Source organism: Sturnus vulgaris, chromosome 14, assembly GCF_052056855.1.
Source record: "Sturnus vulgaris isolate bStuVul1 chromosome 14, bStuVul1.hap1, whole genome shotgun sequence".
Taxonomy (NCBI): domain Eukaryota; kingdom Metazoa; phylum Chordata; class Aves; order Passeriformes; family Sturnidae; genus Sturnus; species Sturnus vulgaris.
In genome coordinates, this window is record NC_142256.1 from 245,040 (window position 1) to 265,716 (window position 20,677).

Genomic DNA, 20,677 nt, shown 5'->3' on the forward strand with positions numbered 1-20,677 from the left:
AAAACTTCATGGAAATATGCTAAAAACAGTAGCTTAAGGCATGCATTAAGGGCTTTTAAAAATAATTTATTCAAAGCTAAACACCAGAGAAAATCTAAGGTCACAGAGGTTTAAGTAGCAATTAGTGATGAATATTTTGTTACTGAATTTAGCTTTTTTTTCTTCAGGCAAAATATGTAGGAGTAGAGTAAAAAGGTGTCATGTTCACCATTACTTTCTAATTTCTACACAAAATATTTGTTAGGATGGTACTTTCAAACCTCAGGTGAAAATATTCAGCATACAAAGTTTTAGGCATGCATTCCTGTCATAATTTTGTTACCAATGAAATGCAATACCAATCAGCACAATACAAGACTCCTTCCCAACTATAATTAAATGTATATGTTGAGATCACATTCACAATACATGAATATTGGAAATTAAGTTGATTTTACATAAATGTGCCTGCTACAAAAAATACATATCTCCAGGCAATGAATTTTAAAATAGTTTTTCCTGTAATATTCCAAAAGAAATGGCAATACTTTAGACATGTATTGTCAATATACATATCAAAAGCCTGTGCTTGCTACGTGCTTGAGAGGAATACTTTTCAAAACAGAACAGATTATAATTACCAGACTGCTGATTTGCTTCATCTAGCAAAAGTCAGTGGGAAAAGACACTGTTCTGCTTCCAGGGTTTCCCCCTGGAGAACATGGACAGTTCAGTTTCAGCTTCTGGAAGCCCTGGCAGGGCTCCCCCACTGCCTGCAGATGGGGAAACAGAGACACCCCTTTCCCATGGCTCCTGGACAGGCAGCAGCCAAGGAGATCCTGCTCTGTGTGAGCTGGAAAGCCCCGACTTTACCCAGGTCATGGTGTCTGTGGGTGGGATTCAGACAATCACTGCCCTTAAAACTGACCAGGGAAGAGACAGGTGGACAAGAGCTCCTCATGGCATTAGACAGCTTGTACTCACACATCCCATCTTCCCTCTGCTGACATCCTCTAAACTGATATAACTTATTCAAGGTCTGTGCATTAGGGTTCCTTAAACAAGTTTTCTAAGCAATTCCAAATCATGGAAGTTCTTAAAAAATAGGGTTCAGTTAGATTCAGACCAAAACCCAAGAAAAGAAAGAAATCAAACAGGGGAACAAGTGAAACCCCCCAAAATCAAAGCCCAAACCAAAAAACACACAACTCACATTACTGCTGTTCAGCCTACTTCATGCTTATGCTTAAATTTAGTATCTAAGAAATTCATACTCGACCCATATTTAAACGATGCCAGTATCTTTAAGAGCTCTTCCTTGCATAAGCAGTAATGTTCAGTTGTTTGAAAGGCACTTGGAGCTCAAAATGCATTTGCTGGGTTCTGTTCATACTTTATTTAGCTCTGTGCATAGCACTGAGCCTCTCCCCAGATGTAAGAGCATGTGAACAGACAGAAACACAATTCTTGTTCTCTGTCACCACCCTGTGAGCTCCCACAGCAGGAGCACACATCCCCTTGACAAGAGTTGTCATTCTGAGTTGACCTGGAAATGACCCTCATGATGCTTTATGGCAACATGAAAACAAACATTCTGAACACATGAGCCCACAATTGTCCTTCTCTCCAAGTTAACACTCAAAGCAGAAGAACTGCATGGATTGTGGCTCAGAGCTCTGCTCCAGGATGCTGACCTTCACTTACACTGGCAAAACTAAAACCGTGACATCATTATGTATGTTATGTACATGTGTACATATTCACTCTGAAAACTCTTTTCTTTCAAGCTTCTAAATAGCCCTATAGCTATCATACTTTTGATAAGGTTTCAGAAAAAGTCATCACAACCTTTATGTCCTCTCACACCACAGAATGCAATTTCTCCTCCTAAAACATCACTTTACTTTTGCTTTGTTCATTGTCATAGTGCTGGTCATAAAGAAACCCCTGAGCATCAGCTCAGAGAAACTCTCTAGAATACATTTATTTTGTCACCAAAGGAGGTTATTTAAAAAAAAACAAACCTCTCTCACCCTTTTCCCAAGCAGTAATTGTACCAAAACTTCAGACCTTCAAAGTATTCTAATTTGCCCAGGGCCTTTCCGACTTCCCTTGCCCCAGTGCTGTGACAGGGATGGCACATGTGGACCTGATCATGGAATGCATCCTGCTGCAGACTGCCCATCCTGAAGAATAAAACACGTCAATTTTCTCCATCCAGACCTCTAGAAACTTTTCACTAACTTCACTAACTTCTAGCTAGCTTTACCATCACACCTTGGCTGTTGTAAACAATTTAATTTGATGTGCTCTGACATTACTTTGTGCTTTTTTCTGCTCTGACTTGCTACAAAGGATTTAGAAGGGTGTCTGATAAAGCACTAATACAGTCATCTGTTTTTATGCAAAGAGAAACAGCAAACTTCCTTTTTAATGCACTGGAATTAAAGTCAATGTGATCATAAGAATATGTTAACATAGTAAAATCTCTGATGAATAATTCAGGCTCTTAGGAGTGAAACACTGAAGGAGACAGTTTCAGATGACTGTGTTGACAGGCTCTGATGTCCAATATGTTCAGTGCAATAGAGAATGAGTTGGAAAGCCCATGAATGTAATTTTTCTAGTTCATTTACTTCTCAGTAATAATAAAGGGCATCATGTTTTCATTTAAATTCCATATTGGAGAGACTGGAACACTCATGCTAGAAATGAAAAGTGCATCACAATGACGTCAATACCCAGATGCAGGAATGAGTCAGTCGTGTGCTTCTAACCGAGACAGCATTGAGAGGAGTTAAGAAAAATATCCCAATATGACCACAATATTTACAATAAGAAGTCACATGTGAGTTAATACCACATGTGATTTTTCTCCTCTGATGGCAAGTTCAGGTTGGTATGAGATGTTTTCTCTAATGTCTTTAAGGTACATGCTGGGCTCTGGTCAGGCTGCCCATTAATCTGTAAGCTCCAGTAAATAACTCCTGATTTCGTTACATGCAGCCTTTTATCCCTGCTGGGCTAAAATTTCATAAAGTCAAAACAGCTTGCCTGGTTCTCAAAGATTTGAAGTGTTGGCCCACTGACTGATTTTGCAAAGAGAGACCAAGGGGAATGCATTACAAACATGAACAGCAAAGCATTTAAGTTAAGCTTTTTTTGTGCCAAACAAACCATTAAAAGTTTTCCTCCCTCCCACAAGATGCTCAGTAGTCAAGCTCATGGAATCACAAGCATAATTTTAAATAATTTATAATTTATATAATCATGCACAGGTCTATTGAGCACAATTAACCCCCACTGCAAAATCTCTCAGAAAAAAATCCCACCAAACCTTTCACTATCACACTTCTAATTAGTAAATAGCAGACTTCTCTAATTGCTAGAGAAACAAAGCTCACCCATCACAGCAACAACCCTGCAGGTCGACAGCACAAGGGAAAACAAGCAACACAACAGCACTGCACAGACCTGAAAGAGCTGTTTTCACCAAGTGGACGCATCACAAATCCCTTCATCACCTGCCTCAAAGCTGTTCCTTAGATGGGGACATCTCACAAGCTGCTGAAAGCTCAGACCTGTCAGCTCCCTTCTTTTCTTCCTGGCCTTTCCCTGCAATGCACAAGCACAGCAAAGCAGAGCTATAAAACAAAGGGTGTTGCCCAACTGCCTCCAGTGCCTATCAGTGGCCGGTCAGAGAGAATAAACCTCTCTGCAGATCCAGCCAGAGATTTCCACTGGGCTGCCCAGGGCTTGAGGACCATCAGGCACTTTAATGGGATGGTGTTACCCATTATACCAAATAACCTTTTTTGAGGAGAAAACCAAGCTCCTTGACCCCTTCTTAACACTGTGAACTTCTTCCAGTCAACCCACACTCATTTTGGTAAGTTCTCACACACAGAACCCTCTTTCTGTGAGGCTGGTTTGCAAAGTTCCAACTCTCCTTTGGCTCCAAGTCAAATGCATACAGAAAATGTTTCACAAATCCCAAAGCTGAAGCACAGAGCAGTGGTTTATAGATTGGTGCAAGATGGAAGTCCCTACAGACTGGAATTTTAAAGGCATTTTGCTGATCAGTGCTATTTTAAGAAGTAGATATTTGCACCTGAAAGTCCTGGAACGATCTGAAGGTCCAGCTTGGCAACCGTCCACATCAGTGCCCCATGAGAAATATTTTTAACTTAGCCTCTCATACACAGAGCTGTCTTTCCAACACTGCAAAATTAAACTGCATCACAGCTGTAGCATAAAACTAATTAATGTTTTGGCCATAAAGCCATAACTCTGACAAAGATATAAGATTTAAAATTACCTTTTGTATGATTTCAACAGGAGCTTATTATCAAAATGTCAGGTGCAATCAGTAACATTACCTTTTGGTATATCCCAGTGTACATGATATATTTGCACTGATGCTCCATAATTACAACTAATACAAAACAACTCATCAAATTCACAATCTGACACTACCTCATCACAGATAACAAATCTATACACAACTTCCACCCTGTTGACTATTTAACATATCTTTAAAGCAGTTCCATGATCCTTAAACAAGCCAGTGAATTATGGTCCTTCATGTGGATTCTTATTTGTTTTTGTGTGTGTGTGTGTATGCATAAACTCAGAGAACTGACCAATGCTTTCTGTCTTCCCACTAAAATGCTTTACAAACTTGAAAACTTCATATCAGGTGAAATACTTGAATATTTGGCAAGTGATAGAAAATAACCCAGCTTCTACTTCCTTTCACTTGTGTCGTTTATTTTATTGGATTACAGTTATTAGGAGCTGGGGGAGGAAAGTGGGCAGGAGAAGGGGGATTAGGTTTCGTTGTTCAGCCGACAATGTAACTTACTCATCTTGGCACATACTGCAATGCCTATTTTTACTCAGCCCATCACTCCACTCTCCCCAAGATGTGCCTGCACCCACACACCACTTGTGCACTGTACAAGTCACACTCCTTATGTAATGGTTTTGGATTGGGTACCCAGACTGGTGCCAGAGCATGAGGAAAGAAGAGCAGGCTTGAAGGAAGGAACCAGCTGGAGGCTGGGACACAGGGCAGGAGGAGCAGACTGGGAGGGAGGCTCCCAGCTGAGGGGCTGCTCATGGCTTTGGAGCTCCTCGACAAAGACAAGGATGAAAAGAATGAGCATGGCCAACACAACCTTGAAAGCACAGATCAAAACCAGCCAGTCTGGTAGGCAAGGATTTACAACATGAAAGTCTCTTTCACATCATTCAAAATGGCCAGTGGAGTTTTAAATTTTTTTAAATTTTTTCTCCTTTTTATAAATCCCTCTGTGACAATACCATACCATGGTATTAGCAATATATTGTTATACTTCCGCGCTTTGGAACCACCGACTTTTGCTCCCCACACATAAAAATAAAGTTTAAAATTAAAGGGAATCTCTCCTTTTTCCTGTAATTTAAAAGCTATAATTATAAAGAGATATTTCAAACTTCAGTCAGTCACATGTCTTGCTCCCTCACATTATCTAAAAACGGATCAGTTTAGAAGAGAAATGGAAACTGAAGTCAAACCAGTCAAATGAGGGGTTTTGGCAAAACTATATGCTGCTATTTGCTCATGTGAAAATCCTAATAAGTTAAAACTAGCTTAACAAACCATTTTACATGATGAAACTATGTAATTGAATATATATATATATATCATATAACTACTTAAAATTTATTTTTCCTTTCTTGTACATTGATTAACAAACACAATTACATCTCTCTTTAGAAATTTTCATCAATTGCATTCTAGAGATCTTACACAAACTACAAAATATTAAAATTACCTGTTTTGTCCTGATGCATTACTGATATAAGAAACAGGGGTCGGGGTAACCTGTACGCCAGTATAGAAAAATACAGAAAGATGTTAACCACCAAACTTAGATCTTATAAAAGGACAGAGAGCAGTGGAACTGAAAATACTCAGGACCTCAAAGGTTGTAGGTTGACTCTTATCCCTGTTCCCTTGCCCTGCTGGCTGTTCAGCAACACCAACTTCTGCACAAGTCCATTATATGACTTATAAAGGATTTATACAGAGCAGATGAGATGCATGATCATGTTGTCCACAATTACTTTGCAAATTACTTCTTACCAGATTCAGCACTGAATAAACTTCAGAGGAAGGTCAGTTAAACATGCTGAAATATTACTATTAAATGATATAATAATTGAGATGACAAGCACAACAGACAAGTTTCAAGATTCCCCACAAGGAAACCAGCAGGCTTTGCTGTGCTATCTAGGGAGACAAACACATACAAATAGCTAATAATAGTAAAGCAGAGTCATTGACTAATTCAAAAGATACAGTGGTTTTCCTTCCTACAGAGATTAAAACTGTACAACAAAAATAAGATACTAACAGGCTAATTCCATCATCATCATTATTATTAGCCTGTACAGTTTATGCGAATGTTAACAAGGGTTGTCAAGACAGTTAGATGATAAAGCATATGCAGCAGACAGATTGGTTCAGTTTAGCATCTGAATTTACATTTTAGCTAAACAGAACAGTTTAAATATGAATTTAATTTGAATTAAAATATACGAAAGTATTTTCATAAACCGACCTTGTTCCCTACAGATCTACACAGTTATTTTAGCAGATTTCTTTCTAAAAAGGCACGAGATGGGTGATAGGAAAGTGAAAGAGTCTGGCAAAGTAAACCTTTCTCTTCATGCACAGCTTTTCCCAGGTCCATGGACAGACTGTGAGCATGGCAGGACTCTAGAAACAATCCACAGCCCAGTGGGGGCCTGTAGACTACAAAAATATATTATTTTTGTAGTTCTTTACTTAATCTCAATAACTATAAATTGAAACAATGTCTGGGTTTTTTCAGCCCTGTGAAGCAGTGCCAATATCCTCCAGGTCTTTTTTCTATTTCTGAAGAAATCACAATATCTTCTCTGAAGTCTAGACACAATTTTCACAATGTAAGCTCTAATTAGACACCAATATTGTTGTTTCCGGAACAGACATCTGTTGTCAACAAAGCAACATTGTGTATTTGGAACAGTTGAATATATCACTTGAATAGGACTTTAGTTTTAGATAAATACAAACTTAATTTCAATTCTGCAGATGCAAACTTAAGTCCAGGGCATGGTTACAGAAAATCCGTCTCCCTCAGACAAACAGAAATGCTGAAATGTTTTGCCATTTCATTAGAACTCCCTTGGAATAATACTGGTTTTCCCTCCATACACAAAGCACACTGCAGAATAAGATTGGAAGGTAGGCTGTGAAAACAACAAAATATTACCTCAAAAGGAAATCAATGACGTGGAAAGACACCATTCAGTCAGCCAGAAGAAAAGATTGATTGGGAGGGAAATAACCAACTAACTGTGGCAATACTCAAAATGGAAACACACCAAAAAATGCAATGTATTTTCATGGCACCTTAAGAAATCAACAGATATCTGCTGAAGTTGTGCTTCAGGACCTGTGATATCCATTGGCACATTCCCAAAGGGCTCCTCTGCAGCAGCACAATGCTACAGTCACGTGCAATTGCTGCTGCATTGAAGTTTCTTTTTTCCATAAGGTGACTACAGCTGTTTTCCTGCCGTTCATTGCAAGGCTTCATAGTGTGAATGACATCACAGAATTAAATCTTTTTTCTTACTCTAACTGCATAAAGGAATAGAATTGGGAATATGCATGCTAGCACACACACACTGCATCTACAGGTCATAAAAGCAACAAATCCAGTAAATTGCTGTCACTGTTTTGCCAAGCAAAAATGAAACACATCATCACCTCCATAAAAAACAAACCTACAAAGTCTTGAAAGTCAGTGCTGTATTTATATAAAAAGTGATCTAAGTATTAATCTTCACAGACAGCATGCACTTGAGAAGAAGGATTATGAATTTAAATTCTTATTCTACTGATACTTAGCAGCAGTTTAAAAGTATTCTGTACATTTGCTTAATGTTTTTACACCATTGCAAGAGAAGTGTTGTATTACAGCTCATTACTGTATCCTGAGCTCAAACTGTACCTTTCACACAGCAGCCCCACTCCAAATATTAATTTGTTTGGCTGGCATTTTAGTAATAACAGGAGCAAGGAAAAAAGTGCAAATAAGCAAGAAATGTCTACTGTGCATTTCAGAGGGAAGATGGGAAAAGTGATCCTAAACAAGAATTGTGATCTGTCAGAAAACCAGGATTATTCATACATGGATGTCCAGTGGGGAGCTGGGACCATATCGTGGGCAGGAGATCCAGGCAAGTAGTGAGAATTGAACTGAACTGAAAATAGCAGCAGAGAAATCAAAACCAATGGGTAGATGGGAGGGAAAAATACCAAACAAGAAAACAATCCACAGAGAGCACACAGGGAAAACATAATTTAGGAGGGCACCAGGAGCACAGACAAACCCTTCTTAGGGTAAGGAAGGCCATGCATAAAACTCCCCTGGCACTGAAATTTGGTTATGGTTTCATTGAGACACCTATAGTGATTTTATAATGTACAATTCAGATGGGAAAGAAGAAGATAGTTGAAAAACAAAACCGAATCACCAAACTCAAGGTGTTGATCTGGAAAAAGCACATCCTAAATATTCTGCTCTCACTACTCAGCCAGGACAGTTCGGTTTGGTGACTACAAATGCACAGACATTTTAAGACAAGAAGAGAGATTCTAAATTTGAGCTTTGCTTTCCTCTAGAGTGCAAAGTTTTCCCATGACGACAGATGCTTGCTAAGATTATTGGTTTTTTAGCTGCACTAATCTTCTCTGAGATTTGCATTTGCATTATTATTTGTGGAAGAAAGAAAAATGACATCTTTAAGAATAGAAAAACAAAACGAATTCAGGAAATTTATTATCATGGTCTATTAACATAGACAGATACCTCAAGAGCAAAGCAAGAAGAAAGCCTAAGGGAGGCACTTCACCATTTGAATTTTCAGGCTCAGTTTCCATTTGCAGGAGTTTGTTTCAAAAAGCTTTTCGGAAAAAAAATTAGAATGAGACAGAGAGGAAGATTTGCTCATTAGCAATTCCTGCTGAAGCTGCCTAAACCATAGATTTATAATGGCAATGTTTTCCGCTTCCACACATATGACAAATATATAGCTTGTAATTACAAAAATGAGATATAACTAATCACACAGTTGAGTTTTAGATAATGAGATGGTATCTTGAAAAGCATAATTACAGGATCAAGGGTGAATTTGAGGCCATTTCAGTGCCACTGCTTTTCTAATGTCTCCCAGATTTCCATTCATTGATATAATAAAAACATTTGAGTTAAGACCCAGTAAAAATTCAAGTTGAGCTTTCTTCACATTTCTGAAAACCCTTCTCCATAGGCCTGCCTACGGAACAAGGGTGCAGTGCCAATAAAAGAAGTGGGGTGTAGCAGAAAGTGCAGTGCCTGCCAAGGTGGAGAAATGACAGAGCAAAACCAAGGGAAAATAAGGGGGTGAGACCTGCAACACAGTACTACCAAAATCTACCTCATTTTCCAGCCCTGCTGAGGGGCACTGGCACAGGAACCCAAAGATGTTCAGATGAGGGCAGGGCTGAAATCATGCCATATTCAACAGTTAAAATAACCTTAGTGGTGCAAGTCCAAAATGCCCATTAATTGTTGTGGAAAATCAAGGGCAGCGAAGGCCAACCCTTCTTGAAAACTTACGGCAAGTCTGAATTATGACTGCGTTGTGTAGTAAAGAGAAACAACTGCAAAACAGAAACTGAGATTACAGAGCATCTTCCTGGCTGCCTTTATAAACTCAAAACTCTCAGTGATGTTTTGGTTTGGGGGGAGTCAGTCAGGACCATTTTGCACTCTGCATTGCACCATTCCTACAAAGGCAGATCTATTATTTTTCATATGTAAAATTTATTTTTCCTTTTGGCTGATGGGATGACTGCATATGGCAATTTATCTTCATCTGCAGAAACACCTCCTGACACTGCTTCATGACGTGTCCTTTAAATGATGGTACTTTCCACTCCTCCATTATCTCTTTCAGTGCACATCAGTGCTGCTCCACAGGGCTCCCATCCTGCTGTTCTTACTCAGGCAGGACTCCAGCAATGCCTCTAGGATTCCCATATGAGCGCACTCACTGCACACAGGAGACATTTTATTCCTTTATTATTGAAAAACAGAGAGGGAAACAGTCTTCCCTTTCCCACTTTGATGCATTGCATTCAAAAGCCACAAATATAATTAAGTGTTGGCTTCAAAGGCCTTCCTCTTAGTTCCAGTCTCTCTCCCACCGTTCCTCTGGTATGGTGGAAGATTATTTTATTAATTTTCTATATCAGAGACATTTTTTACTACAAGGAACTGGACTAAATCATCACCTAAGTGAACGAGAGAGCCTGCTCACAAACCTGAATTGTCCAGGGCAAGGGCTCTCTATGCCTGATAACACAGTACTGAGCAAGGGTGCCCTGCTGGGTGGGAAATGGATCTGACAGCAAACCTGGGCTTCAGACAGAAGGAACCACTTCCCAGGACATGAGGCAGAAAAAGCCAGGACTGTGTAAAGGGCAGCCTCTGTTTTTCAGGTGTGTGAATACCAGTACCAGAAGCTACTAATGATACCAAATTAGTTATTCCCTCTTGGAGTACCCAGCCTGGTTCACTGCCAGTTTATTCCTTTTTGTCATTTTGCATTCTGCATTCTCTCTCTCCTTACACAGACCCACTTTAACTCATAAGCTGGCTAAAGACAAGTGGGACAAGTTTCAGGAACTACAGCTTTAATGCTTGTGCCAAGCTCTTCTCCCCAGTTTCCTCTTTGTAGTTTGAACAAACAGTTTCCAAATAGTCAAATAGTTTTGGTTTTATAAACATTTAATAAAAGTTTGATTAACTGATGAAAAGGGACATGAGTGGGAGACTTATGAAATGGAAATATTTTCTGTGAAACACAGCTTCTGTTTGAAGAGCCTTATAAAAACAGTCACTTCTTAGGATCAAGATTTCTGCAGAACAGCTCCTTTGTGACCCATTGAGAAAGCACAAATCTAGAAAATACATTATAGTCCTCTTGCATGTGGTTCATTTCCCTGAGTTTTCAAGCATAAATGAATCCATAAGGGGCAAAAAGTAACCAACCTCAATAAAAAAATCTAGAACTACTTTGGACAGATTATTTTCTATATTACTGACATTTGCATAAAGTTTTGGAAAAGCACAGAATGTATGCTCAAGGAAAAAGAAGGAATAACCTGTCTGCATTTTCCCTGCAGTTTGTCAGTTTTATCACTTTGACTACACTATATTCTAAACCAGTATCAGCATCATCAGCAACTTTGCAGTACATCTGATTTTTTGCAGGAGGCCTTTTGAACTCATGGAAAAGTATCCACTGTTAACTGTATAGTCCCAACTATAACTCACTACCATTTCTAGAGATGTATTTTTTGACATCAACAACAGTGATGTTGTAGCTATAAAATAGATTAATGGCTGGATATGCTGATTAACATCCCAGTGTGAGTCCTTACACAAAAATAAGCAGTCCAGAGGAGCTGGAACATCTACAAAACTGGATCCAACACTGTTTTTGCTTATTCATATTTAACACATTCATCCCATTCTAGGTGTCCCCTTACACCATGTATTAATTTATTAGTCTAACAATCCATCTTTTACTGCACAATATTTTTTGCCCACCTTTAGCCAATATAGCTGATACTATCACTTTGTGTTCTTGGCACTCCTGATGCTAAGCATGTCCTTTAACTCCTGTTTTCCATTGTATCTGTTGAGAGAACCATCTCACAGACCAGAGTCACTTAATTCCAGTGTTCAGGCTTTCCTCTGGCCTCACCATCCATTCAGTTGATGTGCGATTTAATTTCTTGTCTCAGTCAGTCTTTATTTCCTAACAATCTCGAGCACTTTCCAAACAGTTTCCTATTCTCTAAATATTATTATTTTGACTACTCTAGGAGCAGATCCCACCCCAGATTCCGTACACTAACCTTGAGTATTCATGATGTAAGTATGTATATAATAAATATATTTATATATAAAAATATATTATATGGACATATTTATTAATATACACATACAACACATATATGTATATATTAACCTGCCTATTTCCACAAACGCACCTACAGTTCTCCAACAATTACCCCCAGAAATTCTGAAGTACCAACCTTGGAACAGGTCTATGAGACATCAGTTTCAGAAACATGTGACAGCACACAACTTGATGGATCACTTAGGGAACAAATGATTAATTTTGTCTGAAATTATGGACTTTGCCCTACATCAAGAAAAAATCCACTGCAGAACAATGAGTAGTCACGTCAATCAGGAAAGTCAGTTTCCTTGCAAAGACCTGCATGTTTAAATAACAGAAATTTTTCAATATCAGACATGTGCAAAGAGGAACTGAAAGAACACTGAAAGTTGTTAAGAATTCTCCACAGCTGAATGACACCAGCCACAAGTGCTACAGGAGAGAAAGATTAATAAGAAGGGGCACTTCTGTGTTTTCAAGTGAAGTCAGCTGACACACAGCACATCACAAGATCAGTGTGTTTGGAAACCTGAAAGGCCAACCCTGAAAATCATCAAAGAGTGCTGCAGAGCAGACATGCCTGCGAGTCAGGGGAAGGGCAAACAGCTGCCTGTGTGCATTTGGGGAATCCATAGTGAGGGACACCTGTTCTAGGGGGCCAGGAAAATAGATGTCTTCTTAAGAGATGTCACAGCACAGTCAGAGCACAAGGGAAGGGCAAATACCACAGCACAAGGAATGCTATGAGACTTGCAACGTAGAGTAATTGAGCTCCCAAAGTCCCTTTCTGAAAGGGTTACCAAAGGTGTGCGTCAAGTCTCACCTTCATTTGGATTTGAGGAAAAACAGTTCCCATGCTCAGGAAGTGCACAGGATGGAAGCATAAATCCAGACATAGCTGCTTGATGTGTCCATACAGAGAAGGGGCACAGCTGGGCTAGGTCTTCCCCCAATCCTGCCACAAAGGAAAAGGATGATGGAGATCCTTAAGATATTTTTCCAGTTAGAGATGGGGAGCACATCACACACAACTTTGTGGCAGCATGTTCCATACCCTTATAACCAGTTCTTGCTCTGACTTCCGAGGACGAAGCCCACAGCAACCAGGAAGAACATCTTTAAAAATAGGAGTGGAAGACCCCAGCACAACAAACAGGGAATCATTTCTTTAAATTCATTGCATTTGTTACAGCCTAAACATGCCAGAGGCGCAACAAACCTCTCCCCAGCTGGAGTCAGATGAGCCCCAGGAATGTCTCTGCCAGGAGCAGAAATCCAGCAGTGTAGAGGTGCTGGGCAAATTTCAGCAGTGTGCAGGTTCCAGAGCAGCAGAGGATAGAGAAAGGCAAGAGTAGATACATAAGGTAGATAAGTTAATCAAGTGCTTAGATCCAAGAATCCAGCCAAAATTTCCTCCAGTTTGATGAAAGATTATCAAAAAAGGACTCCTGAAATTCCCTTCCAGCCAATACACTTTATTAGTAACAGTATTCTGAGGGCCACCCTCGACACAGAAAGCTGTGGGGAATGGAGACCTGGAGAAGGCTTCATCACCTGTAATTCCCAGCTCAGCCCAAAAGTGGACCCAGCCCATCCATAAACACTCAGAGCAACAGCTGGGGCCCAGCACATGGCTTATCTGGAAGGCTGAGAACCATTAATGGGAGTAAAAACACAGACAAAACCGACCTTTCCAGTATCATATTATCAGCCACTAAAGTGCTGCCCCAGCACAAGCATCAGCTACAGCATGTCGTTGCCATCACTTCAGTTTGATTTGAAAACTAACACGCTGCCAGAAATTCTCCAGAGAGTTGACTTCAATGGCTTGAATTAAAACAACAAAACAGCCCAACCACCTACAAAACCAAAACATTGTGACCAATCCTACTGGCCCCAGATGACTCTTCACCCATTTCTCTCCTTTCAGCACAGTTTATCCCTGACCAGAAAACTGGGAATAAACATATCTGCACACCACTATGCCAGAAAGAGAGGAGTTGAGGAAAGATGTGTGCCCCAGTGCATCCCAAACTGCAGGCACTGCAGATGGCTGCAGTTTAACAGAGTATTTAACAGAGGTTAAATACTCTCCTCCCTTTCTCCCATGCACTAGACTCCTGTTCCAGCCCTCAGCTCAACCCAGCTGTGCCAACACAGCCCTCACAAGAGCCACACTGCAAATCAGGTATGGTCCACCCTGCAAATAACTTCCAATTTCCTAAACCCCTCAGCAGCACTAATAGGATAAACACACCTCTCATTTGAGGAATCAACATATCATGGTTCTTGGGGGAGCTTATCCAAGGATTTATCTGAGGTCTGAACTGACTGGGAGATCATTGGTTATTTTTAATTCAAGTAATTTTAATTTTTTTTTAATTTTAATAAAGATATTATTTCATTTGTTTTTCAATGTTGGACTTAAAACAAAATACAGGTTTCGAAACCCAATGAGCCCATGCTACAAAATCCATTTTCAGCTGTGCTGCACTGCTAGAATTGCCAAGGTCCCTTCTTCTGTCACACACTGAGACTATTCATTCCCCACACAATCATTCAATTTCCACTTTGATTTTATTATACTCAGATATGATGCAACCGGTATTTAACAATGCATTACCATTTTCAAGGGCAAATATTTTTCTGTAATCCCAGCTATGTCATTATTCTCTTTCTATTACACATACTTTAAATGTCAAAATCCATCTCCTAGAACTAATCAAATATAAAACAAACCCAGCAGGAGAAAGTGAGATTGAAAGATTCCAGATGAAATAAAACCCTACATGTCCTTTTTTTTAAAAAAAGGACCTTGCCTATTATTTAATTCATTTTTTCAGGTTTTGAAAAGATGTCCCAGGGACAACATTTGGACGACCAGGGTTATGCTTGTCACAGCTCTGTTGAAATTACCCCCAGTTTGGGGCAGTACATGCTATATTCCTAAACATTGAAGAAGAATTAACCTGGGTCTTATAAAAGACATGGGGAAGAAACACACTGTCACCATCTCTGATATTATCTTTTCACTCCAAACAGGCCATCAGGAAAAGTAAAAGTACAAAGAAAATGTTAATGCATTGAATAATTATTTTATGAAAAGAGAAGTGTCAACATCAGATGTTTAAGCTGGAGAGTTACATTTCCATAAACTCCTTTCCCTATGCAGTTTTCCAGAAGTACTTTACTCTCCCAGTAGTGTTTTTCTGGTGGTATAGTTGGAGGCCTGACACTAGGGTTGTATTAGTCTTATATAATACACGACTAAGGGAGTATCTTTAATTGCAGCTGTTAAATTTTATCTGGTGCTCCAATACACAACTAATTTTGCATTTGTAGAACAAAAATCTTTTTGGGGGTTGGTTTTGGTTTGTTTTCCTACCAAGAAGTCCTAAAGTAAAGCTTCTCTTCATGTTCATATAATTATCTTTAAAGTGCTCAGTGACTTAAATTGCTTTTTCTATTTGGAAGTTTTAAAACTGTAAACAAGTTCAACACATAACTTTTATTTTTCAGGAATTTTAATCAGTTCAGAAGGTATTTCCCATTGGGGCACAGCTCAGTTTCTGACAAAGGTGGACCAACGTCACAGTTGCTTTCCTGGCATAGCACAGACATTGTCTGGACTGGACAAAAAGAGCAATCTCCTCTGGGATTCCAAAATTTCCATGCAATTCAACACAGTGAAATGTTCATCTCTTTTTGGATCTAGCTCCTTCAGTAAGTATGGAAACACATGGAGACTTAAGATATCTGGAGACTACTTCTAGGCTACAGCTGGAATTTTTCTTCCACTCCCAAATTGATCTGCTCATTTACATTTCCAATGAGACCCTGTGCATTGGACTCCAAATGTTGAATAACAATGTAGTATGTTTCTGCCCAATTTACCTCTTCCTTCTTCAGATAAGAAATTTGATATATACTTGTCAGGGTCTTCATACTTGAAACCTATTTTGAACATTTATTGACAAAAATTAGATTTATTTGTGTAGGACATCACTGATAAGACTTGTCTTGTTTGCAGAATGGCTTTTAGTCCTGTGTTCATTACCAAGTTTAACACTGACTTGCTTTCTGGAGCAGCAGTGGTGTCATATTTGGGGGCTCTCACACAGATGGGCAAGAAAATGATACCCTCTGTAGTGTTAATTAAACCTACAGCAGCTCTGTAAATATCTGTTCCTCATCTTAACATGCAGATGGAGATGAGTTGAAAGAGCTGACAATAACTTCAAGTGGCTGTTTCCCTTTCCCCTGTTCTGAGGCAGGATAAAAAGCATATGTTATCTGCCTTTACTATAAATCATCCAACTGGGTTTTAATCCACAGTGAGTTAATCAGTGAAGCACATTTCATGACTTCCACAAGCAACCAGCTCTAATGTTTCACAGTCCCTTTAGTTTGAGAGTATTTCTGAAGTCAATTCATTATTCACTTCTCTTACTTTCTGCAACAGCTGGAAAATAATTCATGAAATTTTTCTTCACAACAAACCTTTATATATTGCAAACTCAGAGGTGCCCTTTTTAGTCTAAAAAAACCCACAGTTCACTCAGCCTGTCCTCACCAGTTTCATATTGCCTCTCTCCTTTCTTTCCACACTTTGAACACTTCCATTTGTCTGTAGATTCCCAAAAGATGAAGCATATAATGTACCTCTTTAGGATAACACCCAAACCTTTGCCATCACCACTCCAAACTTTTTAGTAGCAACATGAGGCAGTTTATTTATATGTGCATGATATTTACAATGTCAATGTACCTAAAAACAAAGGGGTTTTCACTCTAATCAGTAAAGTCTCTTCTTAGGGGAGCCCCATGCTGGGCAGTCGATACTTTTGCCGTTGGCAGATTCCCCACTGTGAGTTCCTGCTGCATTTACATCTCCTTTTAATGCACACAAAATTTTCATGGCACTCCAAGCCTTGCGTGCTACAGTAGAGCTCTTTATAGATGTTCCCCTAAGGTGCAGTGAATCCAATTACATCACTGCACCTTCTTCCTCAATAAATTTTAAGATACAGATTTGTAAGACCATCTGCAGTACCAGAAAATAATTTTTTATATATATATATATTCCAGAATTCTGTTCTAAGTAGTCTTCCTCTTCAACCTGCACACACTAGCCCCAAGTGCCCATTTGCCACAGCTGTTTCCAAAGACAGACACACATTCCTCAACTGAATGAGGTCAAGGAATTTTAGGCAAAATCAAAAAGTGTCCCAAATTTTACATTTCTTAAACACTATTTCAGTAGATGAAGAAGACAAACAGCTTTATTTGCTTCCCTGGAAAAGGTGTTTTCATGGTATAAAATCCTAGCACCAAATATACAGAGATCCAGGTGAAACAATGGTTCCCTTTTCACATAAAATAAAGCTTCATAATATTTCACGTATTATAAAGCTTCATTTGCTGGTTTACACACAAAATTTATACATACAGTTGCCATAGTATCCAAAGGAATGGGAAGCACTGGTAAAAAGCAGACATTCCTAGGATGGAGAAAGATGAACCTGTGTCACTTTAAAACCAGTTGGAGTTATTATTCAGCCACAAAACCAGGCATCTTCAGGGAAAAAAAAATTAAAAATTGACATGCTAAACAAATTAATAGCAACAATTTGCACACTTGGGAAGATCTCTTTTTTCTGATGTTTCAACAAGTGAGTTTTGTGAAGCTCTTATTTATGGAAAGATAATATTCTTTAAACAAGAAAATTAGGCAGGGTCTCCTGCCTTTCACACCAAGAATTCCACAATCTGGAATTGAACAACACACTTGAGCATTTTTCAGATTACATTTGGCAGCTAAGAAATATATACAGATCACACCACCCATGCATGTACAGCAGAATCACACCTGAAAACATGCCAGGGACAAAGCAGAAACAAAGGACAAGGCAAAGGAAGAAGGCAGCCAACAAGGACTAGAAAAAAAAGCAAGCTGAACATACTGGTGTTCAGGACTACGTGTCCTTAGTCAACACTAGGTAACTTCTCCCTGTTAAACCTGTACTTGAAACATGGTACATGTTTTGACACCTTCAGAAAAAACACTGAAATTTCAGTGGAAATTGGTCTGTCCTCCAAGTCATGTCAGCTTTCAGCCAGCTCTCCTCCAAGCACACCACTTGGGTTTAGAAAAGGCAAAATTCCTGCAGAGCAGTTTTGGAGCTTCTCAGGGACCCAGCACTGCTCATGCTGCAGAGATTTAGGTCCCCTCATTGCTCACCAAGGTTGCATTGCATGCTCAGAGTTATCAGTGCAAGAGAGAAAATTATAGAGAAACTGATGAGAGACTTGTTGATGAACATAAATTAAAGAAACGGCCCTTAATCTGCCAACTCTGTCTCTTAGAACAAGGCAAAGTAAAAGGTGGCATGTCGAAAAATATAATTACTTACCTTCCAGCTGAAATAAATTATAAGCTCTTACACTTAGCTGACAGTTCTGAGGCCTGTGGAGCAGGAAGTAAATGAAAGGTAGCTGCTCTGCTAGATAGTTTTTAAATCTCACCTGATTCTTTTCTACCCTTCTTAAAGTTACAAAAGGGACTAGGTGGTCTTCTTGAAAATCTTAACAACATAAAGTACAGGGAGCCCAGCAAGAAAAGTGTTCTGACACAAGCTCTGCATCTCTTTTGGACCTGTTTTTCCTTCAACTGAAGCATGTGATTAATAATTTTGGGAGGTGACTGGATGGAAATGCTCTTCCTTCTCTGCAGCACTGAGTCAGCACCCAGAATTCACAGTAAACTCAGTTACAACCTGGCCAACCCTCAGCTTCATCCATGGGCAGTGCACAGGGAAAAACCACCTTTCATTCAGAGCTGTAAAGAAAACTGTCTCAGGGAGCTTAAAAGGAGCTTTACCTTCCAAATTGAGCAAATAAGCAAAGGATAATTATTGTACCTGGACCCCAGCAGCATGCAAGAAAAAACAGCCCAGTGGGGCTCACGGATTTATGGTGGCTGAGGAACCGTGGTCATCATTAATTTCCTGGCAATGAAAATATCTATTTCTTGTTTCACTGAGTTCTGCTTTGAATTACCATTTGCACCTTAATTTCTGCAAATTCCTTGATGTGTCAGCTATTTCCCAATGGGACTGAGAAGCAGAAGAGAGGAAATCAAATGGTGTTGAGATGCAAAAATGAAATGGTTGAAGAACTGACATAAACCTGGGGAAATTAATTACAAAAGTGTCATAAAAATTATCATGGAGGATAGTCACACATTCTTTTGCTAAAGGGCTAATACTGAATCAAGAGAAGGAGAAAGCAACTTTCAACATTTCACATGAGTTGGAAGTTAATCAAAAATGCAGCCATGAAGATGGTATTTCTTTCAAATGAGTTTCCCTTCAGCTTGTCAAAATGGTGATAATTTTAAGCAGATTGTATTTTGCATTTTGAGTACTACTGGATTTTGTTTTGTTATTTGGCACTCTTTATTTAAGTGTAGGTATTATATTAGGCATCATAATCATCCTTCTCCTTTTAAGACTTATTTTTCCAAGACATTAGAAATATTAACAAAAACTTCTGAAAAGCCTAAAATTAGTGCACATAGCAAAACTTCTAAATTAAGAGCATGAATTAATATTTCAACATTTATTATATACAAACACAAATTAGATTCATCATTCTAACAGACGCCTAGGCTTGGAACCACAAGGTCACAGAGCCCTTTCTCTTCCACAGGCTATGAGTTAAAGGCATCAGTGTTCATTAGCTGCTAAAACATCAGAAGCTTCAAGGAGCTGTTTTAGAAAAAAACCAAACCATGCTTTCCTTTCCAAAGGAAAAACTGGGGGTCTGAGCTCCATCTCACACCAGACCACCAAAGACAGAAGCCCAGTACCCATCTGAACTCCTGAACGGGAACACCATGGGACTGAGAAGAAAATAGAAAATAATTAAAAAGTCAGGAAATATGCACTGTTTGTGTAACCTGGGAAGAGTAGGTGTATAAAAGTCATGTTCTGAGAAACAAAGCCTTGTCTTAGGGTAAATCCAGTATTTTTAAAAAAATTCTCTTCATTAATACATTACCAGAGTTAATGTATTATATCAGATTATAACTTCTCCAGGAATCAGGTAAGTGAAATAAAGGACAGGTGAAATTTTGTACCTGCCTTGTGCAGCTCAGACTGAAGCTACAGGTTTTGCTCATGAGCACCCACATCCTGCTGCTAAAAGAGGACCCGAGGGAATGGCCTGAAGCTGTGTCAGGGGAGGTTTAGGTTGGATGTGATGAACAGTTCTTTACGCAGAGGGTGGTGGGGCTGGAACAGGCTCCCCAGGGCAGTGGTCACAGCACCCCGACAGAGCTCAGGAGTTTGGACAATGCTCTTGGGCACATGGTGGGATTCTTGGGGCTGTCCCATGCCTTTGATGATCCCTATGGATTCCTTCTGACTCAGGATATGATATTCTATTCTACTCTATTCTCTTCCAACATTAGAATTTCCAAAGTATGTACCTTGAAAAGGAGGATAATAATACAGGGATACCACTCATTAGCAGCTATCTCTGAGGACATAAAAGGAATAAAAAGCAGTGACTTATGAAGAGGAGAGAGAGAGATATTATCAGAGATGCCACCGAATGGTATGACTGACAGGAAGGTAACTTC

The 20,677-nt window shown here is 39.3% G+C and overlaps 1 protein-coding gene across 12 annotated transcripts in view; it reads right to left on the reverse strand.

The window, feature by feature from the left end:
- The window catches only part of HTR2C (5-hydroxytryptamine receptor 2C), a 211,870-nt gene that overhangs the window by 97,260 nt on the left and 93,933 nt on the right, over positions 1-20,677 (reverse strand). For 7 of the 12 annotated variants that reach the window (XM_088172902.1, XM_088172898.1, XM_088172897.1 and 4 more), the window contains exon 2: positions 3,454-3,594. The exons of the other annotated variants lie outside the window; for them this stretch is intronic. The gene's annotated coding sequence lies outside the window, so the exon portion shown is untranslated. The remainder of the gene's footprint in view (positions 1-3,453; positions 3,595-20,677) is intronic. 12 annotated transcript variants of the gene reach the window in all.